The following is a 12,431-nucleotide window of genomic DNA, read 5'->3' as shown; positions in this document are numbered from 1 at the left end:
CATTGCTCATTGAATTCCGCTTCCACTTCTGATATTTTCCAATTAATCTCATTAATTTCATTTTTTATATCTTTATATCATCTATGGGAGTTATGCAGAGTTATCAAGAGGAGAATGAATACCTTCTATTGTGAAATGTCAAAGCAATGTACAGGGTCACTTCCTTCCATGACAAGGAAGCAGTATGAGCGAGGCTCTCCATACTGAAATTCTTATCCTGTCTTTCCTTTAGAGCTCCAACATTTGTTATGCTGGTGGTAGTTTAAGGATTCTGATTGTCCCTGTTCAGCTGGGCAGAATGTAAAGTGAGAAGAAAATTCTCTACTTTCTGCAACACCAGCTGAGTGCATTTTAATGGGCTGGAGTGTCGCTTGTGATTTATTGCCCTTTTTGTTCTTTTATATGTTATATTTGTCATTTTTGCTATGGCAGTTTCATTTATAAAACAATATAGTTACAAGAAAATGTTAAGGCATGCCATGGGAGCCACCTTTTTTGGGGGAGGGGCGCAATGTACTACTGAGTCAAGTGTCAGGTATTCTCCTTCAGAAACAGTGCCGCAAAAGCAAGTAGTATTTTAAACATAGGCAAGTTTACCATGTAGAGCACAAACAAAGCAGCTAAAATTAAGCAATTATACTGAGGGAGTATAATGATAACGCTGATGGCTATTGCCACCAGAAATGCTGAAGTACAGCATCCAAGTGTAAACCTGCTCCATTTGTATAAAAATAGGAATCTGAATTGATTAGAAGTCAATTGATAGTGTGGTAATGTCCACAATATTAAGAATTTTGTTTCATTATTTTTATTGTAATAAGGATTTACTACAGGATTTGGTGAGAATAAAATAGTAGCCTTAAATATGAATGTGGTATTATAATTAGAATAACAACTAGAGGCATCAGTCAGTGATACATTTGAACAATGGCTTTGTGGAAGGTTTCTGTCTTCAGTGGAATCAATACAGTTCTGCTGCATGGTTAGGAGAATAGGGAACAAGATTTGGAGAACCCACACAAGGAATCCTCCTTAGGTACTTCATGCATATAGTCACCAAAGGGACAGATTGACAGCAAGGGTAAAGAAGCAAAGAATCCTTATAGACTAACAGACATTTTGGAGCATGAGCTTTCGTGGGTGAATACCCACTTCATCGGATGCAAGGGTAAAGAAGAATCACAAATCTACCAGCCATTCTCCCTACATGAGAATGTGGTGGATGCAACCAGAAACAAGCCTACTACTGCAGGCCATAGAATGTCTCACCAGGAGCAGATCTACTGCTGCTTTGTGGCCTGGAAGAAGATGGTAATCCTTCCCCAGCCCCCAGAAAGGACTCTAGTCCACAACCCAGTTATTTAGGCTTTGCGCTGGAAAGTGAGCATTAGTGCATTTGCTCAGGAGAGCTGAAGATTGATGGGTCATATAATCAGTATGGAGGCTGTTTTCAATCCCTTAAAGACACAGCTAACTGATTTGGAATTGTGTGGATTCCAGACCAGGTCTCAGATAAGAATTTGGCCTTATGTACTTGTAAAATGTCTGGTTTTGGCACAAAGGTAATTGAAGCCACCAAAACTTGCCCATTTTGTCCATTCTAATTTGAAAAAAAATAATTCAGTCAGTAATTTGCAATCCACTCTGAAAGAGATTATTTTTTTCCTTTCTCATCATTGTGAAATATGGAATGGTAAAAAACTTGAAGTAAAAGCAAAAAATATGAATGAGCTGAGCACAACAGTATAAACGATAACAATTAGAGACATCTCTACCATTTGTATGGTACAGATTGACATTGTGTCTCATCCAAAATGTGTGAGCTTCAACAACAGACTGGAGTAGCAGCTAGTACAAATACAAGAGAATAAAATCATGAATTAATTTTTAGAGAATGTTTATGTATCACGTAATCTGCAATTTCACTCTTTATGTGAAAAATTATACCTCTGATTATTGCTTTCCAAAGCTGAACATGTTCTGCATTGCCTCACAGTAGAAAATTAAGGTGAGACAAGGGAAGAGTGAGAAATTCTGAAATGTAATCAGGATATAAAGAAAAGAGTGTGAATTCAATTTTTCCATCTGTAGTTTTTGACTATATTTATAAATTGTAAACAATAAGAAAGGCAATTTAAAGAGCTCTTTGGACCTCTTTGGGTAAGATAGTATGTAGTTCTGAGGTTATCAGTAAAAAAGTATTAAGAGTGTACTACAATAAATAGAGGCTATAGTGTATAGAAAGGAACAGCAAGCAGGAGGGCATTACTCTTTTGCTGTAACCAAGAGGGCCAAAGTGCATGCCACTTTGAGCAAAATAATGTTATGATAGTGTTATCATATGACTCACATGGCTTCTGGATTCCATTAAAAGAATTAAAATGTTAATACATAATATCTATGGCAACATTAGCTCTTTGGAGTAATTTTTCAACACTATGCAAGACACCACCATTATTGTTAAGGGGAGTTGCACACCTAATTCCCCATGCATTATACTGAAAATGTGCATCTTTAATAATGGGAGTTAGACTGTGATAATAGATGACTTTAGAACACTATAATTGTTAGAGTGGCCATTAAATGTGTGTGTGTGTGTGTGTGTATTTTCAAACATATTTCTCCTAAACTTTAAACTTTTGTCTACTTTTTTGTCATTTCACTTTCCATTATTGCTGATAACTAAGAAGTTTGGATGTAAATAGAAACATCTCAAATGAGCCAGGGCTGATTTACAGTTTTACAATCAAAGCCATATGAATTTTGCAGTCTCATGGTTCTGAAGACAAACTGGGCAAAATGCAGCAATTTTGAGTAAGGTCTGCTTTCATCTTTTCTATTAGTTCAGACTTGAAACTCAAAGTGAAGCACAGGAGGAGATGCAAACTTGTGTAAGTCAGAACCAAAGAAATTATACATGAAAACCCTGTGAAGCAAAGTACCCATATTTCAAACAAGCCTAGTTTTGGTATCATTGAATAAGACAGCTTCTGTTTATGACTAATTATTGTGATAATTAGCAGTGAAGGGAAAGGAGCTATAGGAAAAAAGTACTATTTAAAGTATTCTTGCTAAAATGTGATAGCTTAGAAAGTTTCCCCTGGTCCTTAAAAGACTGCAACCAATTTATGAGAAATGAAGCGTAAATCAGTAATAAGCAATTATGCATTCAGAGGGGTCTATTCTTGTTGATACATTTAACATTGCTTCAATTTGGACAGCTCTTTTATTGCCAAAACTGCAAATGTTTCTGAGATTTGCACAAATACAGCATTAGTACTGTAATCTAGCTACAGAGGCAGATTTCTGTGGGATTATTTCTCCCCCTCCCTTATACTGTTTTTAACTCCAGTTTCCCTTCTCAGTCTTCTCTTTTCCTCATCCAAAAACTGGATGAAACCTTCTACAGCAATGTATTTTAAACTTGAAATTGAATGGGAATAAAAAGAATAATGAAAAGATACTTTGGTTTTTTGTCCAACATTTTAAAAAGGAAGTCTCTTGCATATTTTTATTCTATCACAGATAATACTTCCTTGCTCTTGTAATGCTGTGGCCTCCATTATGCCCTCCTCCAAGGAAACCCACAAGCTGGGAATGGAGGAGTCAGGGCATTATGAGAGACTGACTTTGCAACATTACTAGTGAAGCCTCTTAATAGAAGGCAAGTAGTCTGGGGGTGGTGATTGTGGAGTAGACAGACAGTGCAGATTTTCAATCTATACATGGGGAAATGACAACTTAGATCAGAGATGAAAGGCTGTCCAGTTTTAGAGCTGGGGTGCTCAGCACTCCCCTGCCGTGCTGCTTCCCGCTACCCCAGTGGCCGCACAAAAATAGAGCTTTCTGCCATTGACCGTGGGATTGAATGCTCTTTGGATTTAACTCTCAATTGGCAATCTGCAGGTGTATCAGAAGACAATTCTCCTTTAGGTGAAGACCCCAACTTCCTAACCACAAAATCCCAAAGAACTCCAGTTAATCAGCTTCTCTTGGATACCAGGTTCTTTGCCTGCACTCCCATAGCAGATCTGCTGGATGTGGCCTCTTCTGTTCATGGAAGCATTGGGAACAGTCTAGCTACCTGTGTCCATGCCAGCAGAGCAAATTGTCTTGACTGGTTAAGTTTCAGCCTGTGCAGCTCGCTGAGATTCCAGAGGTGTGGGAGAACTGTATTCCACAGCCTGTGATCTGGTCCCATGTGTTTCCCTCCTGGTGATGGCAAACTGGGGTAGCAGAGGGTGAGCTCCTATTGGGGATTGCCGTTCTCTCTCCTAAAGAGAGCAGAGTGCCAGTTATCCTTGAGGAAGCTCTCATGTACCTGAGGCTCAGACACATGCCCTTGACACTGACAATATGGCTAGCTGTAACCCATTTAAAATCTTTTTCTGTGTAAGACAGTGGAGAGGTGGATGTCTGAAATTGTTGACCTTTCTTATTCTAGTTTCAGGCCTAGATTTGGCACAGAAACTTTCTTTGTGTGTTGGTCAGTGATCTCCCCCAGGCAATGGGTGAAGATCAGATGTCCTTGATGGTGATCGTTCTAACTACTGCCTTGGTAGCACTGACTATAAGGTGGTGTTGACTTGCCCGTGGACCACAGAAGGAATGGGTGGGGTTCCTCTGGAGTAAAGTCGATTCCTTTCTTTCACAGGTGAATTTGGGATGATACATTTCTGCCCCAAGAGGTCATCTAGGCAAGTGCTCCAAGTTGAGGGAGGATTAAATATACTTAGACCATCCCTGAGAGGTGTTTGTCTAACCTATTTTTAAAAACCTCCAGTGATGAGATTCGATAACTTCTCTGAGTAACTTATTCCAGCACTTAACTATCTTTATAGTTAGAAAGCTTTTCCTACCTAAATCTCTCTAGCTGCAGATTAAGACCATTACTTCTTGTCCTACCCTCTGTGAACATGGAGAATAATTGATCACTGTCCTCTTTAGAACAACCTTTTACATATTTGAAAATTGTTAACAAGACCCCCCTCAGCCTTCTCTACACTATACATGTTGGGTTCTTTCAGCCTTTCCTCATTTTGTTTTCTAAATGTCTTATCATTTCTTTTTGTTCTTCTCTGGACTGTCTCCCATTTGTTCATATCTTTCTTAAAGTGATGTATTTGAACACTTCACTGTGCCTTGTACACAGAATAGGGCCAAATTCCACAGCAACAACCCCAATGTTTCTCAACAACATTAACTTATTTTATTATCATGAAATATCCTCCCCTCTAGTCCCCCATGCCTTTGCTCTCTCACAAATACATACAACTATTGCACACAGATGAAAATGCTAATTGATGTGCAATTTGTCTTTTCTTCTTGAGGATGGAATGTTTTCCCACAGGCAACTCAGCGACCTGGGCCTTGGTTCCTGTGATGTTGCCTAGGTAGTTTAGTCTAGATTAATCGCCCCATATGTTCCAGGGAAGTGGGGAGTTTGTAGCTGGCTGCAACGACACATCTCCCTTCTCCAGGTCCCAAGCCAGCCTTCCGCACCAGTCTGCACTTCTGGTTTCCCCATTCCATGGGTGCATGCTGGACTCCAGCTCTGGTGGGAGCCTGCAGTGTGATAAAATTAACTTTTCATCTGGAGAAAGCTGGACAGCAAGAGGCAGGCAGGGTGATAAGAAACAAAATGGCTAGCTGCAACAAACTGGCAAAGTTTATGGAAAAATTGCGGAATTCCATAGTATCTTGGTAAAATGCCAAATTCCATTGCTTACAGAATCTAAGTCCATAGGGCAAGATCCTGATTGAAATGAGTAGGGCAATTTACACCTCTTAGAGTTATTGTTTCAAGCTCCCAGCAGACTCACTTGGACATCACGACGACAGTTTGCAGGGTATTGGTGTTTGAGTGGTTATCTTCGCAATCGAAAGAAACATTTATTTCTAATGAAAGCTCAGATTCTAGATTACCCTTCTGTGGAAGGAGGTGAAATCCACAGCAAATAATGTGGCAGTGGAATCATGGAATTCAAGTGACCTGGCATTTGGAGCATGAATGAGAGCTAGCTACCTACGTCTAAAGTGATGGAAGTGGATTGTCATAGCCTCCTATTGCCGTTCCGTGAGTCCCCTTGATTGGAGGCATGATCTCACCATACAACTCGTGTGATTGCAATTCCTGGGGTCTTGTTAGACTTCTGCTGCACTTAGATGACCAGATAGCAGTTGTAAACCCAACTGCTTCTTTGCATATGCAGTTGGCCAAGAGGCTTTTACCTTTTATTTCTGATATAGACTTTGCTACTATAACCCATGTTTTTGTCACTGTGGGATTAGAGTCCGGTAGTGTGCTCTTCAATGGCTGACACTTTTTGGCCATGTCCACCCAAGAAAAAAGATATGTTTTATCACATGACAAAATGCACTTTTTTCCTTGTCCTTTAAGGCCTGTAAAATTATTTGAAAATTTAAGCTTGTGGAGAATGGGGCTTCCTGCTTTTCAGCAAGTTATCTGTACAAGGGCACAGCATCACAGCTCTATGCTCTGCACTGGCTGCTTATTAGTTTACTCAGTATAGGTTAGGGTGTTGATTATGACCCACGAATCCCTAATGGTCTGAGGTCTGGCTACATGAGAGACAAGATCTCCCTCCTTATGCCCCTTATTTCCAGCACAGGGGAGTGTTTGGGACTATTTTATCACCTTGTGAAGAAGGGAATCTTTAATTTTTATTACTTTCTTGTTGATAAAAGGAGCTATTGGAAAGTAATTTATTTCCATACTTTTCCACACTGTCCTAAGATTTGGCAATTGTAAACCAAGAAGTGGGACAGAGATTCTAGTACAAGGGGAGTTTTAGTAAGAGTGGAATAAGTTCTTTTTTTTTGGTGCTTTGTTGTGTGGCTGGTTGTTTGGGGAATAGTCAAGGTTGATTTAGCTTGAGGGGCTGTTTTAATTTTCTTCCTTTTCTTTTTGGTTTTAGTGGATTGGCTTTTTAAAATTATGTGTAGGCCCCTGAAGTTTTAAGGAGGGGCTTTAAAAAAAATAGCCCATGACAAGCAGTAAAGCTAATCACGGGAGTGTAGATCAGGGTGAGGCTAAGGGATGCACATCACGTTGGCAGTTGGGTTTGGTTATGGCAGCTATGAATGTTATATCTTATGTTTACCAAAAGTATAAATGTTTAAAAAATAAACAAACCCTACTTTGTGCTCACATGCGCTAAAATTAATCACCTAAAAGTGAGTTTACAATTACAACCAAATTGAAAATCAAACAGATTAAGACATATCCATCAGTGACACTTTTGCATTTCTTTTCATGCTGTTCTCCATTCTTTTTTTTTTTTTACGTCTTTGCACCCGTGAGGAATGTCATAAACAAAGTTAATCATTCATAATTAGTGTTAGGAAGCGTGCAGTTATTTTGATAGGCCTTTTCTGATAGACTCCTTCTGCTTAGGGACTCTGAATTTAATTGTATCACATGACTCACACCTTTATTCAGGGTCTGTTCATAAGACATATTTTCACGAGTGTATGTGCACACACACATGCCCCAGCATGACTTTTACTAAAGTACAAAACACTGTTAATGAAGGAAAGACAACTGAGCATCAGTATATAGTGTAAAATAATCACAAATAAAGAGCAAATACTCTGTCATGAAAATTAGGGCCCTATTCTCCCTACACAGTGTGTGAGTAACTCACCAAAACAAAAAAGATTGAATGGGAGTTATCATGTTATAGGGAGGGAGAATCAGGCTACAGAGATTTCAGCACTGACAGTTGACTCGGTACTAAACAAAACACAGAGGAAAGACACACTTCCTGCCAAGCAGAGAATACCATCTACAACTGAGCATTTGGCAAGGGAACAACAATGCAGAAAGGGGAAATACTGTAAAAAGAAAATAGACCTTAAGCCAGTGAGTTTACAAAACTAATATATTCAAGACATGAGCTAGAAAGGGGGAGAAAATTGATCAAAACCACCTTCTGTCACGAATTATACCCTGCCCAGGGTCTATCAACACCTCATAACTTCAACCATAGGGACAAAAAAGCAGTACATTTTTCAAAGAAGAAATAAGGATGTTGATATGAAAGCAACCAATGAAGTGTGTTGCGGGCTTTCTACCGTTGCTGGAATTCTGCCGGGAGTAATGAAACAAAGACTTTTGTGAGCAGAATACATGCTGGTTAGCAGATGAGGATTGAATGTCAGTTGTTTACAGTACAAACAGACTAGCTGGGGTGATAATTCATTTAATCTACACATTTGTATGTCTTTTGGATCTTCTCCAGTACAATCTAAAATCCTGGCATCTGGACCAAAATTTAAACTCAAATAGAAAGTGCTTTGGACTTGCTTGTTATATTCTTGTAGCAGTGCCTCTTCTGACACCAACTTAGAAATTAGAGCTCAATCATTCATTCTCACAAAAAAACCCATATGAGGGGGAAACTGGCATGGAGTTTTCTAGCCAATATCCTCTCAAGGAGGGAGTTAGTTTTTTTATCAGTCCATGGAAAAGAGTTGGCCTCCTAAGAATGTGGATTCCAAGGTTCAACAGGGATCCCTACTCTGTGGATCTCTTTGCATTCACAAGGAGGACCTACCTCTCTACAATGCTTTTTTTCCCCTTTCAGCAGTATAGCTCAGTCAGGAGAAAGCTATTGATATGCTTTTATATTTTATCATAGCCTAACTTTCTACAACCAACAGCAAAGTTACCTAGTTGTCCGGTTTTCCCACAAGCATCTTCACTTTCCTGCCCTCCAGCATGAAGCATCCTACCCAAACTCTTCCATAAAGACACTGCCCTGTACTCCTTCAGGCTCCTCCTCAAGACCTTCGGTAATGCTTAGGGCTGGTCCACACTAAGAAGTGGGGTCGAACTAGGGTACGCAAATTCAGCTACGTGAATAGTGTAGCTGAATTCGAAGTACCCTAGTTCGAACTACTCACCCGTCCAGACGCCGCGGAATTGAAGTCCGCGGCTCCAAGGTCGACTCCGCCACCGCCGTTTGCAGTGGTGGAGTACCAGAGTCGACCGCGGCGCTTCCGGAGTTCGAACTATCGCATCCAGATTAGACGCGATAGTTCGAACTCCGAGAAGTCGAACTCACCGCGTCGACCCGGCTGGGAAGTGTAGACTAGCCCTTACAGAAGTGCCAAGTCATAACAGCTAGCTGGATAGGCAGAAGGAATTATTTATACCCATTGTGTACTGTGTAAATATATTTTCTTATAATTGTTTCCCTCCCTCTCCCATTTCTTCTGATAGTTTGTGACATTCACTTGTTACAGCTTGTCTTAATTAGACTGAACCTCTTTGGGGTGAAGGCTTGTTTTGCTCTGTGTTTGAATTGTTCCTAGCACAATGGAGTTCCCAATCTGATTTGGAGTTTCTAGGTGCTACTAAAATATCAGTTGTAATAATAATAATACCTTCCCCACCTACTCTTGTGCTTTGCTGTGTCCTTGGAAGCTTTGGGGGTCTTTAAAGCCACATTTTCTGATCTTTTCAATCTTGTTGCTATGTGGCAGTGAGAGTAGAGCCTTTGGAATGGATAATCAAAGACAGCACCACATGTCTGTGCCTCCCATTTTGCATGATTCCAACTGCCTAATCACAATGCAGCTGTCACACGGGGGTATAACATTTCATTTCCCTGACCTGCTCTGTGAAATGAGTTAAAGGTAGGTGTTGAAAAGCGATAATACTTGGATCATGCTGCCTGCATAATAATTTGATTGCATGCCTCAAAAGAGTATGAAATCTTGTAGGTGTGATTATTAATTTTTCCCTAGGGAGAAGCAGATGGACATTTACCAATTTCTGTGTAACACGGGTCAATAGCTAAAGAAAAGAAAAATCATGGGCTGGTTAATAACAGGAAAAGTAAGTTTCATTGGAGATTGAGATGGTCTAGACTACCTGTGTTGTTATCTAGGAGGTGTTTAAACATATCCATTACATCAGTCGAAGTAACACCTGTAAATGAAATTTAGCTGGATAAAATTTGGAAATGACTTACTGAGCAAGTACGGTTAGAGACCATAAAGCTGCAGAGTAGAAGTAAAGAGACACCCAATTGGTCAGCCTTGAGTGGGAAATAAAGTGGAGATCAACCTGCTTTAGTTAAAAGAAGGGATTATTTGTTGATGTAAATAAACAGCAGAAAAATCGTAGAGGTTTTGAATGAATTGCTTTAGTCAGAATAACTGAAGTTGTTGTGCTTGTTTGTAAGTATGACTGGTAGGCCATTGGGATAGGACTTTTTTAATGATTGCTTATTCATATACAGTGACCCAGTTATCTCTCTTAGTAGACATTTCATAAAAATCCCCAAACAAGCAAGTTCAAGCTTTATTAATTTAAAACAAACATAAGGTGTTCTCTCTTGCGCTCTCTCTCTAATATTATTTTGATTTTATCTGGTGGAGGGCTCTTTTATTATTCAAGAAAATTATCAAATTTGACAAGCAAATTCAAACAAGTTTACATTCTATTTAAAAGAATTAGATTATATTTTTGAGTTCATTCAAACAATTTTCTTAACTCCAATTTTAATAAGGCGTGAGTAATACACTACTTATTTACCCTTACTTTACAGGCAAGAGGCTATTATTGTTTATCATTATTTATTAACCACCAGCATTGTGCTTGTCTCCTTACAGACCACAGGGAATGAGGCAGCTCCTGACTAAATAGATAAGCAAAATTATTCAGACACAAAGGGGCAAATCCTTCCCACAGCGCCTAGACAGAGTAACTCGGCTGGGCCCTGGGAACTCTGTTGGGGGAAAGAGAGAGGAATTTTCCACCAATTTCTTCAAGCCATGGAGCAGTCACAGGATTATTTTGCTGGAGTTAATTCAAGAATTAAAAGTAGCTGAGCCACTAAGTAATAGTGACCATAATATTATTAGGTTCAACATCCTAATGGGAAATAAGATACCAAAAAGTGACACTAAACTTGATAAAAGGGAGACTTTAATAAAATGAAGAGGCTAGTCAAAAAGGCCCTAGAGTCAAAAGTAAATGAAGAAAAATCCTTACAGGTGGCATAGGTAAGAAGACATTAACTGATTCCTACAAGACATGTGTACCACTGAACAAAAACAAAATCAGGAAGCATGATGTAAACCAGTCTGCCTAGATGGCAAATTTTGAGAGGTTATTTGAACCAAGTAGAGATCTTTCAAAATCTGGAAATCTAACCCCAGTGAAACCAGTAAACAGAAGGCAATATGTAAAAGGGAAAGTAAGAGGGGTAAGATGGATTTTGAAGAACAAATGGGTATAAAAACAACCATGAAATTCTTTTAATAGATCAGAACCAGGAAGCCTGGGAAAGAAACTCACTGGGTTCACTGGATCACCAAGGGAGAAATTAAGGAATAAAAGAACATTGCTCACAAGCTAAATGATTTATTTGCATCAGTCTCCACCACAAAGGATGTTAAGGGATATACCTATACCACACTTTTCTGGTAATAAAAAATGAGGTACTATCACAGATTGAGATGTCAGAAGAAATTGATGAAGCTAATTGATAATTTAAAAAGTAATAAGTCACCAGACCCAGATGCTATAAATCTAAGAGTTCTGAAGGAGATTAAGTATGAAGTGGCTGAGCAGCTAACAAAAATATGCCATCTCTCATTAAAAACAGCTCTGATACTGGAGAATTTGAAGGTAACTATATTTTTAAAAGGCTCCATGGGAGATCTGGGCAATTACAAACTAGTAAACCTTATATCTGTACCTGCCAAATTGGTTAAAACTGTAATAAAAATAGTGTAATAAAATGCCAGGACTGTTAGATCATGGTATAACAGAGTATAACCAGCCCAGGTTCTGAAAAGGAAAATCATGTCTCACGAACTTCTTAGGATTTGTTGTACTTCTTGATTAAATAAAGGCTACAAGAGAACCAGCTGATGTAATTTGTTTAGATTTTAAATAGGCCATTGGCAAAGTCTCTCACGAGATGCTACTAAAGAAACTAATAGTCATGGGGTGAGAAACAAAGTATTGTCATGAATCAGAAATTGATTAAGAGACAGGAAACAGAGTAGGAATAAAAAGGCAATTTTCATCATGGCAAATGGTTAGCAGTGGGGTACCTCAAAATTCCATGGTAGATCAGTGGTTGCTGAATATATCTATTAATTCCCTGGCAGGATGAGTGAGCAGTAAGGTAGTAAAATTTTTAGATGACACAAAGTTATTTAGGTTAGTCGTGTCCAGGTAAGATTAAGAGGAACTTCAGAGGGACAAAACAAAACTTAAGTGAACGGGCGGCAGCATGATCAATGAAGTTCAGAGTTGATAAATGCAAAGTAATGCACACTGGAGAGAAAAATCTGAACTACTCACAAACCTGACATATCTTGGTGAAGACCTCTGCTCAATGTGCAGCTATGGTCAAAAAAAGCAAATGAGATATTAGGAACAGGAT

At 39.1% G+C, this 12,431-nt stretch overlaps 1 protein-coding gene across 19 annotated transcripts in view; it reads left to right on the top strand.

The window, feature by feature from the left end:
- The window catches only part of PTPRM (protein tyrosine phosphatase receptor type M), a 717,223-nt gene that overhangs the window by 480,620 nt on the left and 224,172 nt on the right, over positions 1-12,431 (top strand). The gene's annotated exons all lie outside the window — the stretch shown is intronic.

This window comes from Mauremys reevesii, linkage group 2 (assembly GCF_016161935.1).
Source record: "Mauremys reevesii isolate NIE-2019 linkage group 2, ASM1616193v1, whole genome shotgun sequence".
NCBI classification, from domain to species: domain Eukaryota; kingdom Metazoa; phylum Chordata; order Testudines; family Geoemydidae; genus Mauremys; species Mauremys reevesii.
The sequence above is the reverse complement of the archived record's forward strand: the minus strand, read 5'-3'. Positions and strand labels throughout refer to the sequence as shown.